We start from the raw sequence: 16163 nt of genomic DNA on the forward strand, positions 1-16163 counted from the left end.
TTCATGGCAGTGTATAAAAACATTCCTCATTCCTTCATTGGGTGCACTACGGCTCCAGTCTCTCACAGATAACCATTTGAGCTGTTTCCAGTTAGTTGCTTTTTTTTTTGAGATGGAGTCTTGCCCTGTCACCCAGGCTGGAGTGCAATGACGTGATCTCGGCTCACTGCAACCTCTGCATCCCGGGTTCAAGTGACTCTTCTGCCTCAACTCCCGAATAGCTGGGATTACAGGTGTGGACCACCACCCCCTAGCTAATTTTTGTATTTTTAGTGGGGTCTGAGTTTCACTGGGTTAGCCAGGATGGTCTCGATCTCCTGACCTCAGGTGATCTGCCCACCTCAGCCTCCCTAAGTGCTGGGATTACAGGCGTGAGCCACCATGCCTGGCCTCAGTTATTTGCTATTACAAGTGCTGCAGTGTGTAGCCTTCCAGACACTTTATTAAGCTTTTATAAGTATGATGGTATTTTATGGAATCTGAAACCCCATTGATTATAAGAAACACCTTTACTCCATATAACACTAAGAAAGAAAACACCCTAGCAATTAACTGTAAAATTCCATTGATTATAAAATGAATCTCAATTTCAGGGCTGTAAAATGTAAAAAAGTATACATCTTAACATTTAGGAAATTAAAATCTCATGTAATCCTCATAACAACCTAAAAGGAAGGTGCATATAACTATCATGAGCCCCATGAAGAAACAAACCTTTTCTTGATTTTGGCTCTAATATCTTTTTAAAAAATACTTTTTAATATTTTAAAAATAGAGACAAGGGCTTACTCTGTTGGCGAGGCTGGTCTCAAACTCCTGGCCTCAAGGAATTCTGCCTTGGCCTCCCAAAGTGCTGGAATTACAGCCATCATACCTGGTCATTTGGCTGTAATCTCAGCCCCAAGAACTATGCTGAGTGTGTAATAGGCGCTTAAATATTTGTTGAATGAATGAATGAGCCCCCATTTTACAAATGAGGAAACTCTGAGGTGTAAAAGGTAAGAAGCCTGACTGAGAGCAATCGTTTACTGCCAGAGCCTGGATTTGAACCAAGAAAGTTATAACTCATACCTGCTGCACTCCCCACCATAGATTCATGAGTACCCAGGCAGGCATAGTGGCTCACATCTGTAATCCCAGCCAGCACTTTGGGAGGTTGAGGTGGGCGGATTGCTTGAACTCAGGGGATTGGCTTGGGTAACATGGTGAAACCTGGTCTCTACCAAAAATACCAAAAAAAGGCTGGGCACGGTGGCTCATGCCTGTAATCCCGGCACTTTGGGAGGCCTCGGTGAGCGGGTCACTTGAGGTCAGGAGTTTGAGACCAGCCTGGACAACATGGTGAAACCCGATCTCTAAAAAAAAAGAATTAGCTGAGCATAGTGACATGAACCTGTGATCCCAGCTACATGGGGCTGAGGCAGGAGGAGGATCCCTTGAGCCTGGGAGGTGGAGGTTGCAGTGAGCCAAAATCCAATCTAGCTATTGCACTCCAACCTGGGTGACACCGTGAGACCCCATCTCAAATAATAATTCATGATTACTAGTTAGAGAGGGCCCTCAATAATCCTATTGCTTTTCTCTGGTCAACTTGCCCTCCCACCATGGAGCAACAATTATTGTAAACCCTCACTCCTTCCAAACCTCAAAGATCCTCTCTCCCAGCTCCCCTTGACCCACTCCCGGAGTGATTAGAGAACCTTGCCTCCTATTGCATAGGCAACACAAAGTCATGACATAAGAACCCTCTCCACTTCTTACTGAACATGCAAATCTTCCTGTATTCTCAGTAATTCTCTCCTCCTTCCCTCTGTGCCTATATAGGATGTGCCCTTTGTCCTACCAAAGGCTGATTCCTCCACTGGGGCTGGGGATTCTATCTCTCTTGCCTTCCTTTACACTAGTAGTTACCTCTTTTTCCCTGTAAATTCAACCTGTCCCGCTGTATGAATTAGGATTCAGCTTAGCTGCATAGAAGAAAAAAATCAAATGAATTGTGGCTTAAATGAGAGAAATGTTTTTGCTCTCCTGTATTTATTTAAATTTTAATTTGTCTGAGTATGTGATGCTTACACATTGTATAAAAATTAGAAGGTACAAACTGTACTCCTACCCTTACCTCAGTCACCTACCTCCTCAATCACTCTTTTAAGTTTAAAAGTAGCATGTAGGCTCAGCACAGTGGCTCATGCCTATAATCCCAAAACTTTGGGAGGTTGAGGCAGGCGGATCACGAGGTCAGGAGTTCGAGACCAGCCTAATCAACATGGTGAAACCCCATCTCTACTAAAAATACAAAAATTAGCTGGGTGTGATGGTGCACACCTGTAATCCCAGCTACTCGGGAGGCTGAGGCAGGAGTATCGATTGAACCTGGGAGGTGGAGGTTACAGTGAGCCGAGACTGCGCCACTGCACTCCAGCCTGGCGCCTGGCGACAGAGCAAGACTGTCTCAAAAAAAAAAAAAAAAAAGAAAAAGAAAAAGAAAAAAAAAAAGTAGCCTGTAAAGTGACCAGAGTGGCAACGGTCACTTGGGAGTATGCATAAACGGAGAGAAGAGGGGGGCAGAGACCTGGGTACTCCTACTTTTAAAGACTGAGCTGGAGAACTGACAAATGATCTAAGAGTAAATGTCACTGAAGAAGGAGGGAAACCCAGAGATTGTTTTGCCCTAGAAGCAAAATAAGAATATATTTTAAGGAAACATATATCTAATACTGCTCAGATAAAATAAAAACAGAGTGACTGTTATATCTGGCAGAATGGAAACCATTAGTGATTTGGAAAAGAGGAATCTCAGGGGAAATGGATTGAGGAGAAAATGTGGGGTAAAAGGCTAATCAGCAATTCTCAAGAAATGTTATGAAGGGGAGCAGAGAAACTTGCCTGGGGCTGGAGAGAGATATGTGGTCCAGATATTTTTTTTTCTCTCTTAAGATAGGAGCTATTATGGTGGATTGTTTAATGGTGGAAATAAACCATGAGAGAGGTAGAAATTGATTATACATGTGAGAGGGGATCATTTCCAGAGCGAAGTCCTTGAGGATGACTTTGCTAGCCTTCAAAATGAACAACAACACTAGATCCATGGAACTAGAAGGTAACTTACATACAAAAGCAGACTGTAGTTTCAGTGGTCCTTGTCTGCTTTGATTTTTTTTTTTTTTTTTGAGATGGAGTCTTGCTCTGTCGAGCAGGCTGGAGCGCAGTGGCACGATCTTGGCTCACTACAACCGCTGCCTTCTGGGTTTAAGTGATTCTCTTGCCTCAGCCTCCTGAGTAGCTGGGATTACAGATGCCTGACACCATGCCTGGCTAATTTTTGTATTTTTTTTTTTTTTTTGTATAGACCGGGTTTCACCAACTTGGCCAGACTGGTCTTGAACTCCTAACCTCGTGATCCACCCGCATTGGCCTCCTAAAGTCCTGGGATTATAATTTTTTATTTTTTTTGAGACAGAGTAGTCTCACTCTGTCACCCAGACTGGAGTGCAGTGACACGGTCTTCGCTCACTGTCACCTGTGCCTTCCAGGCTCAAGCGATTCTCATGCCTTAGTTTCCCACGTGCTGGGATTACAGGTGTGTGCCACCACACTCAGCTAACCTTTCATATTTTTGGTAGAGATGGGTTTCACCATATTGGCCAGGCTGGTCTTGAACTTCTGACCTCAAGTGATCCACCCGCCTCAACCTTCCAAAGTGCTGGGATTACAAGTGTGAGCCACTGCGCTTGGCTTGTCTGCTTTGATTTATTCATTTTTTTGTTGGTGGGTAAGAGTGGGGCTACAGCTGGGGCTGTGGGGACGTGGTATCATTTAGAAGCTTTGAAAAGACTGAAGATGTGAAATCACCTTTTTGAACGGTGGGAAAGAGAACATTTCAAGAAATATAGTAGGATTGTCAAGTATGCTAGGAACCCAACTGAGATTTTGGGCCATGAATTTAAGGAAAATTAATGGATATGATGAATAAGATCAGTTGAGCAGTATTTGGCTGCTCCCATGCAGACCCAGGGTGAGCAGATTGTTGGGTATAAGCAGAGTTGGAGACTTTCCTAATTGAATACAACAGAGTACGCTCAGGAAGAGAGGGGCAAGGGCTTTAAGGGTGTTTGCAAAGGAATAATTGCAAACATGAGCTGCAGCTTTTAGGCTAGCTAAAGGAAAAGATGTGAGGACATGGATAGCTGATTATAGTTGAGAAAATGATAGAGTCTAAGGATGAGAGTTCTTCATGAAATTGAAGAGTTGCTGAAGCAGCAGTTCTTGAGAAGAGGATCCAGAAGGATGGGGGATGCTGGTCAGAGAATGGGACTCTGGACGTTACAGCATCAGCAGTGTGCAGCGATTGTCATGACAAAAGAATGCCGGCTTGTCTGAGAGGGCATGGAAAGAGCTGAGGAACTGAGGCCAAGATGTCAGATGGAATATCCATACGAACGGTGAAATCACTTTTTTTTTTTTTTGAGACCAGGCTAGGGTGCAGTGGCACCATCTTGGCTCACTGCAACTTCCGACTCCCTGATTCAAGCGATTCTCCTGCCTCAGCCTCCCAGTAGCTGGGATTACAGTCACGAGCCACCACGCCTAGCTAATTTTTGTATTTTCATTAGAAACAGGGTTTTACCATGTTGGCCAGGACGGTCTCGATCTCCTGACCTCATGATCCGCCCACCTCGGCCCCCTAAAGTGCTGGGATTACAGGTGTGAGCCACCACAAGCCACCTGGCTTGAAATTAGTTTAAAAAGAGACACACACACACACAGAGAGAAAGAGAGACAGAGAGATGAAAAGGAAAGCAATGAGCCAGGTGGGGTGAGGACTGATTATGTCTTGACTCAAGGCAGGCCTGGGCTTCACATTTTTTGGCTTTCTGAGGGGAGGATATCTCCAAGAAAAAAAGTAAGAGGCACAAAGCAAAATGAAAGGAAAAAGCCAAGAGCATTTGTCCCAGCCCAGTGTTCTAGTGTGGTTGCCTGACAGTGAACTGCAAGTGCAGTGTAACCTTAACCCAGGAATGCTCAAGTCTGAGCATTCGAGTAGGGCCCAGTGGACGTAAGAGCACAGTTCTCAGCTCATTCTCCATAGGTGCATGTGGGCTTTCTTACCTGCTGGGAGTATCCACAGACGTCATTAGACTCTCAAAGTGAGCATGACTCCAAAAAGTCAAGATCCATCTCAGAGGTCAGAGTGTGTTCCCTCTAAAGGGGAGATGAGCAAAATCACAGTCAACTGCACTGTACTATTAATGATGATAACAGTAACAATGATAACGGCTGATATTTACTGAGTACTTCCTTCCTTTTTTGTGTGTGTGTAAGGTGAGGTCTTGCTCTGTTGCCTAGTCTGGAGTATAGTGGTACAATCACAGCTCACTGTAGCCTTGAACTCCTGGGCTCAAGCAATCATTTTGCCTCAGCCTCCCGGGCAGCTGGGACAATAGGGACTAGGTACGAGCCACCATAACTGGGTAATTTTCTTTTTCTTTTTAATTTTGTAGAGACAGGGGTCTCACTTTGCTGCCTAGGCTGGTCTCGAACTTCTGGCTTCAAGCAATCCTCCTGCTTTAGCCTCCCAAAATGTTGACACTATAGGCCTGAGCCACTGTGTCTGTCCTTTATTATTTTCTATGTGCCAGATCTCATGCAAAAGAAAACATGCCCTGAGCAAACACTGTGAGCAGTCTGGCCTGTGTCACTGAAGTGTCTCACAAGAAATGAATGAAAAGGCATTCCATTTTAAGTATCAGTCTTTGATGAGTTGGTTACCATGAGTCCTTTCATCAGAGACCAACCAACTCTCTGAATCACCAATCAAATTTACTTTCAGGACTTACATAGTGAACTTCCCTTTGGTGACCGCATTGATATAAAGTAACCAAGTGAGGCCTCTCTGGAGTGGTCACCCTGTCTCTGCAAATCTACATCTTATTGGTTGCTTCATTAGGTTGCTTTCTTCAAAGTATTTTCTTTCAATGGCAATTTACCCTGTGAGGCAAAATAAGTGAGTACTTCATATAGGAAATGAAAATAACATTAAAATTTGAGATTTTTGGTTGGGTGTCCTGGCTTATACCTGTAATCCCAGCATTTTGGGAGGCTGACGCAGGAGGATCGCTTTAGCCCAGGAGTTCAAGACCAGCCTGGCAACATAGTGAGACCTCATCTCTACAAGAAGCTAAAATGTGTGTGTTTGTGTACACACATGTATACATACATGTATATACATAATTTGACGTGTTTAAGATATGGGGAAAATATGGTTATTTGCCTTAATCTATCAAAAACTTCTAGGTTTGAGATACCCTTCTTACAAATCATTGATAAAATATGAATTCAAAATTTGTCAAGATTTTTAAATGATAAAATCCAGCTTTAGTAAGCATATAAAGAAACTCACGCTCTGGTACATTGCTAGTCAATTAATATAATAGCAGTATTTTTTTTTAATCAAGTGCTTAAAAATATTCGTACTTAGAAATTTTCTTTCTAGGTTTTTTCTTATGGTGTAATTACTGATACAAATAGAGCTATATTTGGGGAGTATTAATTAAGTTAAAGATATTATTCTGAAAACAATCTCTAAGGATTCAGTAAGAGATTAGTTTAATTATTATACACCTGTACAATGGAATATAATGCAACCATTAAAAATTAGGTTGATCAGTCACACCACTGGAAAAAAAAAGAAAAAAAGAAAAAAATTAGGTTGAATATTTAATGACAAGAGGATATTAGTGGCTTATTAAGAGAAAAAAGTTGGCGGGCTCAGTGGCTCAAGCCTGTAATCCCAGCACTTTGGGAGGCCAAGGCGGGTGGATCACGAGGTCAGGAGATCAAGGCTATCCTGGCCAACATGGTGAAACCTGTCTCCACTAAAAATACAAAAATTAGCTGGGCGTGGTGGCCCGTGCCTGTAGTCCCAGCTACTTGGGAGGCTGAGGCAGGAGAATTGCTTGAACTCGGGAGGCAGAGGCTACAGTGAGCCAAGATTGTGCCACTGCACTCCAGCCTGGCACCTGGTGCCAGAGTGAGACTCTGTCTCCAAAAAAAAAAAAAAAAAAAAAGAGAGAGAGAGAAAAGTTAAAACTGCATGCTCGGTATGACTCAATGGTTTTGAAAAAACAAATGGGAAAAAATATATATGAAAAAAGATGAATTCATAGCAAATACCGATAGTTGCACAAGGATAGACATATAGGTCAAAAAAATAGAAAGTCCAGAAATAAACCCCTACATTTATGGTCAATCGATTTTGAACAAGGCTCTCTGGACAAACCAATGAGGATAAAGAATAATCTTTTCAATAAATGGTGCTGGGATGACTGGATATTCATGTATAAAAGAATTAAGTTTAACCCCAACCTCACACTTACCAAAAATTAAATCAAATGGATCAGACTCTGAGGTCAGAGCTCAAGTTAGAAAATTTGTAGAAGAAAATACAGGTGTAATTTTCATGACCTTGAGTCAGACAAAACCTTCTAAGATACAACACTAAAAGTATAAGAGACAAAAGAAAAAAATAGATAAATTAGACTTTGCCAAGTTAAAAACTTTTGTGCTGCAAGTGATACTATCATGAAAATAAAGAACAATTCACAGAATAGGACAAATGATTTGTCATTAATATATCTGATAAGAGACTTGTATCCAGAATTTATAATGAGGTCATAATAGCTCAATTATAAAAAGAAAAATAACCAAAATTTTAAAAGGACAGAGCATCTGAATAGACCATTTTCCATAGAAGATATACAGATAACCAGTACATGAAAAGATGCTCAACATCATTAGTCATTAGAGAAATGCAAATCAAAGGCACAATGAGATACCACTTCACACCCACTAGGATAGCCATATATATATATGCACATATATATGTCTTTTATTTAAAACAATTCTTTTACACATGTGTGTATATATATATATATATAATATATATATATATAGTTGAGACAATATAAAGGTTGTCAGGATGTGGAGAAATTGGGAGAAGCTGGAACCTTGTACATTACTGATGGGAATGTAAAATGGTACAGCCATTTTGGAGAATAATCGAGCAGTTCCTCAAAATATTTAGCGTAGGGATACCATATGACCCAGAAATTTTAGTTTCCTAGATTCTAAGAGAATTAACCACAAGTATTCAAACAAAAACCTGTACATGAATATTTATAGCAGCCTTATTCATGACAGCCAGAAAGTGGAAACAACCCAATGTCCACACAATAAATGGATAAACAAATTGTTACATGCATACAACGGAATACTATTCAGCCATTAAAAAAATTAAGTACTGATACATGCTACAACATGGAGGAATCTTGAAAACATTACGCCAAGTGAAAGAAATCAGTTGCAAAAGACCACATACTGTGATTCTATTTATATGAAATATCCAGAATATGCAAATCTCTAGAGACAGAAAGTAGCTTAGTAGTTGCTTAGGGATAAGTGGGGGGAAATGTGTGTTAGGGGAACTGGGGAGTGATGCTAATAGGTTTCTTTCTGGGGTGATGAAATGTTCTAAAACTAGGTGCTGATGATGGTACAACTCTGAATACACTTAAAAAACTGAGTTGTACACTTTCAATGGATGAATTACATGGGATGTGAATCTTAAAGCTGTTAAAAGTGTTAGCAGTAGTTATCGCTGGATGGTGAGCTTGTGGTGTTTTTTTTTTTTTTTTTTGTATATCTTTTACAATAAAAAAGTGTTTTTAGTTGTAAGAAAAAAGAAACAGTTATTGGTTTTAGTGGATTATCTCAACAAGGCAACAGAGTTAAGCAGAAAGCTTCAGGGGTTTGAGAGCATTCTTAAGAGCATTCTTTTTTCTCTTTCTTTCTTTTCTTTTCTTTCTTTCTTTCTCTCTCTCCCCCCCTCTCTCTTTCTCTTTCCTTTTCTTTCTTTTTTGAGACAAGCTCGCTCTCTGTCGCACGGGCTGGAGTGCGGCGGCACGATTCCAGCTCACCCACTCAACCTCCCTCCCAGGACCGAGCAACGCTGTCTCCGCCTCCCGAGTAGAAGGTGACTACAGGCGCGCGCCCTCACGCCCGGGTAGTTGCCGCCGTGTTGCCCAGCCTGATCTCCAGCTCCTGAGCTCAGGTGATCCGCCTCCTTGGCCTCTCAAAGTGCTGGATTACAGGGGTGAGCCACCGCAAAAGAAAACTGCTCCATTGTCTCATCTTATTTCCCACATCTTATTGTTCTCCACTGTAAAATAGAAGTTTTTTTTCCTCTTAAAATAACGAAACCTGTGAGTGTTTCTATTTTCTTTATTTTATGCAGGATTCGTTTCAGGCTGAATGCCTTTCCATTTTTGACTTCTCATTACTGCATCACAAGAAACTTCTGCACTTCGAAATCGTAATTTTGATGGGAATACATTCAGTGTGCTTTCGGAAATTGAGCTTAATACTTTAATCCAATTTAACAGATTGTATTCTTGCTCTTTACTTATCCAAGGACCAGATATCATTTGGTTATAATCCCTTAACAGTTATAAATGTTAACAACAATGAATGCAGCTTGCAAAATAGGTTTCAGTTTGACAGTATAATAATATGCTGTGAGAATTAAAATGACGTTAAAATATAAAAAGTCTACAAATTATGTGAAAGCATTGTCAAAATTAGGGATTTTCTGATTATTACAGCATATTTTAATATGTTGATTGATCAATTATTGCAGGTAGGTAGATTATTCAGTGTTAGATGATAACTGGACTTAAGTATGAAAGATCATAGTTGCTTAAAAGAGATCTACTTAGTTGAAAGGCAGTACTACTCAAACAGTGACAAAAATCCATAAACCTGTTATAATATCAAATTTCCCTCTTAGATATATACCATGAAATTTAAAATGACTAAACTGTGGGGACAGAGCCTGCAAAATCTGAAATAACTGATGGAAAAGGACTTGCAAAAGTTAAGAATTTTGTGTGTGTGTGTGAGGCAGAGTATCACTCTGCTGCCCAGGCCGGAGTGCAGTGGCATAATCTCGGCTCATGGCAACCTCCACCCAAGTTCAAGCGATTCTTTGCCTTGGCCTCCCGAGTAGCTGGGACTACAGGTGCATGCCACCACACTTTGCTAATTTGTGTGTGTGTGTGTGTGTGTGTGTGTGTGTGTGTGTGTGTGTGTGGTTTTGTTTTGTTTTTGTTTTGTAGAGACAGTTTCACCATGTTGGTCTTGAACTGCTGACCTCAAGTGATCTACTGGCCCCGGCCTCCCCAAGTGCTGGGATTACAGGCATGAGCCACTGAGTCCGGCCAAAAGTTAACAGTTTTATAAAATATCAAATATCATCATTATTATCACATGAAGTAAGAAGACTATGTGTTCTTAGAAAGGATGAACATAAGCATTTGCAAGAAATACTCAAAGATTTTTGGTTTTAATTTTTATCCTTGAAGTCAGCATTCTGAAAAACAGCAGGAGTTCTGCAGAGGTGCTTAGAAATCAGGAATGAGGGTAGCAGGCTTCAGTTTTATATCGAAGAGTGATTTCATTTAAACTCCAGATCTGGAGTTTTTAAAAGGGGGAAAAATGTTTGAAAACCATGACTGCAGATGTATATGTTTAAATCCTTGCAGTATTAACTGATTGATGGTGACCTTCCCTTGAATTCTAAAGTGGAGAACTGGAGGCTTTTCTATGGTGAGGCAGGCAGACCCATAGCTGGGCTGAAACCCACTGTCAGGAGTGTTAGCTTTGAACCATAATGGCCCAAGTTTATAAGAGCCAAGGATATAGTTGTGTTTGTATCCCTTGGAGATTATTCTTAAGCAAAAGGACAGTGATGGGGTGGGAGGAGAGTGCACTTGGGATGTGTGTTTGTCCTTATAAGCAAATGCATGATCATGTTTTCACTCAGTGTTATAATGCAATAATTATTTTGGAAGAAAAATCTCACACCGGGGCTATATCAGCATTTTTCACAAGGATTTCCTGCCTGTTTTCTGGGCTGCCTTACTCACTCTACTGTAAAATCCTTGAAGGGAAAGACTCTGGATTGTTTACCTTTGTGCCACCAGCACCTTAGCAATACCTGGCACAAAAATATTTGAATTACTTACAAAATTTAATAATCTGGCAAGCTACCAACAAAATGATAGAAAGCATTAGCAGGTGCCATTTGTGGATTTTTTTTTTTTTTTTTTTTTTTTTGGTGGTATCTTGCTCTGTTGCCCAGGCTGGAACACAGCAGTGAGATCTCAACTCACTGCAACCTCTGCCTCCCAGGTTCAAGTGATTCCCCTGCCTCAGCCTCCCAAGTAGCTGGGACTACAGGCATGCACCACCACTTGGGTAGAGATGGGGTTTCACACATATTGATCAGGCTCGTCTTGAACTCTTGACCTCATGATCTGCTGCCTTGGCCTCCCAAAGTTCTGGGATTACAGGTGTGAGCCACCTCGTTCAGCCCATTTGCTAATTCTTTTTGGAAACGAATACAACCAAAGGGAGCTCCTGGTCCCAGTATTCTCCATCTTAAACATTCTCATCCCTACACCTAGAGCTTCCATAGTTTTTATAAGGTTGAGTTATTCAAAAGATTGTACTGTAAACCTGGAAAGCCTGTTTTTCTGGAAGGCCACAGTTTTAAATAAATGTGCCATTTGAATTATTCCTAAAATAACATTTCAGAAAACCGTTGCAAATATTTTCTGCTTTGAATTAGATTTTGCAAAACAAGAAGATGCTACATTTTCTGAGTCAAACAAAATTTTGCTGTGAATATGGCTGATACATCTTAACCTAATTTGCTTTCTACAAATAGACAAGTATCAATTTATATATATATATATGTATGTATATTTTTTTTTAGATGGAGTTTCGCTCTTGTTACCCAGGCTGGAGTGCAATGGCGCGATCTCGGCTCACCACAACCTCCGCCTCCTGGGTTCAGGCAATTCTCCTGCCTCAGCCTCCTGAGTAGCTGGGATTACAGGCACGCATCACTATGCCCAGCTAATTTTTTGTAGTTTTAGTAGAGACGGGGTTTCACCATGTTGACCAGCATGGTCTCGTTCTCTTGACCTCGTGATCCACCCGCCTCGGCCTCCCAAAGTGCTGGGATTACAGGTGTGAGCCACCGCGCCCGGCCCAATTTTTATATTTTCTTAATTTTCATTTTTCACCTTGTCACTAAAAAAAATCAGTAGTTTACTGTTTAATTGCTTTTTAAAATAATCATAGTAGCATAGTAGTATATAGTAGCCTGTGAAACTGATTTCCTTTCATATGTAGAAATTGAAAAATGAAAGTAATCAATAACAATTTTACCTAGCCTTACTTATGTTCATCTTACATGTACATAGATTTCATAATGACCAAAAAAAAAAAAAGAAAAAATCTAAAATTTTCATAGATTACTTTTGGAGGATGCCAGGGAACCAACTTATAATTTTAAAATGTATATAAAAAGAATCAAACAACTGTCTGACCTTTCTGTATAAACTGTACCTCAGGGTAACCATTAGTTGATGAAAGAAAGTTTTCCTTATGGGGATATTCTAGCTAATAAGCAAAGCAGCCATAATAGAATTAGAATATCACAGTGCTGTAATCTCTAATGAAATAATGGATGCAAGCGAAAATCACCAATGATTGCTAAAAGCATTAGGGGAGAAGCTGACAGAGAACTTTATAGCATATGCTTTAGCTTGGCAAAGCCTGAATCCACTGATCAATCAGCAGCACAGAAAGAGGCAACCACACATTCTATGTCTCTAATGAAAGTACATGAACCACTTACAAAGTGTCTCACCAAAAAATCGAACCTAACTTTAATTGAGCCTCTAGATGTATCCATTTACAGAGAATGTAACAGATAGCGGAATCTTTTAAACATCAGTGGGATGCAATTAGCAAAATGCAGACTGTGGGAAACCTTACAAGGAAAACAACAAACACATTTTTAGGAAAGGAAAGTGAGAGTGACAGAAACAGAGGAGGAACCCATAGTTTAAAAGAAACATATTAACTCAGTGTAGTATATGATCTTTATTTCCTTCCTGATTCAAAGTAACTGATGGAAAAAGAAAATTCAAGAGCTGACAAGAAGCTCTTCCCTAGTAAAGGCAAAAACAATATCAAAAACCCCTCTCTTACTGGTTTTTGATGGTGTAAATCTTACAATTATAGAAGTGTGCTTTTTAGTTAAATCTTTTTGTCCTGAAATGAACACTCCTAAGAGTCAGCACATTAAACCTGTCAATCACAAACTTCACTGAGTTTGTGAGCCCATTTCTCAAGGGCAGGCATCAGGGAAGGACCTGAAGCATGAAGATGATGATTTAAAAAAAAAAAAAAAAGTCTCCAGAAAAGGGGAGATAAGATAAAGACAGAGAAAACTCAGAAATCAAAGCAGTCTCCCTCATTCAGTTTTTCTTTCAGTGATTTCAATTACCCATCATTAACCACAGTCTGAAAATATTAAATGAAAAATTCCAGACATAAACAATACTTGTTTTTAATTGCTGTATTTAAATTTATTTAGAAACTTATCTGTAATTATTCTCTTTTATTATGTCGTTGTTCATCTCTTACTGTTACTAATTTATGAATTAAACTGTATCACAGGTAAGTATGTATAGGGAAAACATAGAATATGTTACTACCTGTGGTTTCAGGAATCCACTGGGGCCTTGGAACCTATTTCCCTTGGACAAGGGGTGACTGCTGTACATGAGGGAGTGGCCTGACACACTTTCCTTTTAAGGTTACAAGCTGAAAGTTACATGTATCACCTCTACTCATGTCTCATTGGTTTTAACTGCCACATGGCTACACCTACCAGTAAGAGAAGTGGGAAACATAAGGATTATTCTGAATAGCCATGTTCCTGGATTCTAATTCTCTGACTCCAGAAGAAGGAGATAATACATAGAAGTGGACTATTGGCATTTTTTGCTACAATAACTCAAAAAAAGCTACGTGACCAGATTATCATAATGGTAATGTGTTCTAAAGTAAGAGTTTCACTGAAATACCCAAATACAAGTAATATGTGTGTGATGGATATTTGTCCTTGACTACCTAACATCCATTCGCTCCACTTTCAGCAACATCCTCATTTTCATATGAGAATTCATTCTCCCTCACTCCCAGTCCATGGGGCTCTGCAGGTGTGACCCCGTTCTCAGCTCTAGCAGTGACTTGTGACCAACTCTAGGAACGACTTGTGACCTAGCCTAGCCAGCCAGAACTTCACATTCCCTAGACAACAACGGCTATTACAAGAATGGGCACATGACTTCATTACAGCTGCCAGGAAAGCTGACTTGCTTTTAAGTTTACAGCCATCTTGCTATATGGACCCTGACAATAAGACCAATTTTATGTTATTTTATTTTTAAACTTTAATTAATTAATTTAGTTTTGAGATGGAGTCTTCCTCTGTCACCCTGTTGGAGCACAGTGGCGCTATCTCAGCTCACTGCAGCTGCCACCTCCCGGGTCTCAAGCGATTCTCCTGCCTCAGCCTCCTGAGTAGCTGGGACTACAGGTGCACACCACCACGTCCAGCTAATTTTAATATTTTTACTAGAGATGGGGTTTCACCATATTGGCCAGGATGGTCTTGATCTCTTGACCTCGTGATCCACCCATCTTGGCCTCCCAAAGTGCTGGGATTACAGACGTGAGCCACCGCACCCAGCCGTTCTTTTACTTTTATCCTAGGGTCCAGGCGTATTTGGAGTCTGCTCTGCACCCTACACCGGGGCTTCTTTGGCACAAGATCCAGTAAGCCCTCCCTCCTCCTCCCCACCCCTTTTTTCTTTACACTAGTGTTTTCTGTAAGCCTACAATAAGAAGAGTCTTAATGAATACATTTTTGACCATTTCTAAATCTCCAAAATGTAAAATTATACAATTAAGAATTAAAATCATTTTTTAAAATCAAGTGAAACATCTGACTGTCCTATGTATTTACATGATAAGTTATTATCATATCGTAAAGAAATACAACGCATCATTGTTCTACTCTGTATTTCCAAAATTTGAAGCACTGGTCTGATTACAGGCTTCAAAATCTAGTTCAAGAATTCTATCTCACACATTGCCAAGAAACATTACTGTAGATTCGAGAGCTTAAAACTTTGTTCATTATCAAGAATTCAGCCTTAAGTTCTTTCTGGAGTGAAACAGTAATATAAATAAGTTAAAAAAGTCATCAAGCAATTTTTTTCTCCTTCAAATTTCTTATTTTCTAGGAAGTCAATCTCTATTTTCACACAGACCCCATATTCTCATCCTGTGGTACTTTAAAAGCACAAATACTTCTTACCACTTAGAGTGAATAAATAATTCAGAGTAACATAATATCAAGTGTAAGACAGAACTAATCAAACATCTTGCCCCTTGAGAAGTATCTTCGAAAGAAAACACTGAGGGACAATTTTATGGATTCCTGTACTTTTTCCAATACTGTCAAAACAATAAGAAACATTCCTATTTCATCTTGTCTTTTTGGAAAAGTCCCATTTGATCAACAGGGTTGCTCTGGTGTTCAGTAATGCACATGAAGCCCAGACAGCTCCTGCAGTTTGCCAGGCAATAGAATATACGCTAAAAGGAGCTTAGAGGTCTTCTAGCACATCTTCTCTAGGGAATGATTGCAGCAGAATTATGCTAGAAATGAGAGATTTATCTCACTTTAAAGACCAGCGGAGAAAGGAATTCTATTCTTTTCTTAGCAATCCATTTCAGTGCTTAACAAGCCAAACAAGAAATTTATCAAGTATATTTTATCCAAATCCTTTGAACTGAATTTTTTCTGTTATCAGTGAAAATAGAAAGCTGCTAATGACTGTCATCAGTGTGAGAGCACTTCATATATTTCGACAATGTAAGAAAAAAAAAAGCTCTTATTTATGATGAATATCTTAACCCCTTTGACCTAGCCGTTCTCAACTGGGGGCAATTTTACCACCAAGGAATAGTTGACAATTTCTGTAGACATTTTTAGTTGTCACAGCTGGAGAGGGAATGCTACTGGCATATTATGGGTAGAGGCCAAACATGGTGCTAACCACTCTACAATATACAAGACAGTGTATCACACACACACGCAACAAAGAATAATCCCCGGGCCGGGCGCGGTGGCTCAAGCCTGTAATCCCAGCACTTTGGGAGGCCGAGGCGGGTGGATC

Source organism: Sapajus apella, unplaced genomic scaffold (genome assembly GCF_009761245.1).
Source record: "Sapajus apella isolate SASKATOON/1434 unplaced genomic scaffold, GSC_monkey_1.0 scaffold22, whole genome shotgun sequence".
Lineage (NCBI taxonomy): Eukaryota > Metazoa > Chordata > Mammalia > Primates > Cebidae > Sapajus > Sapajus apella.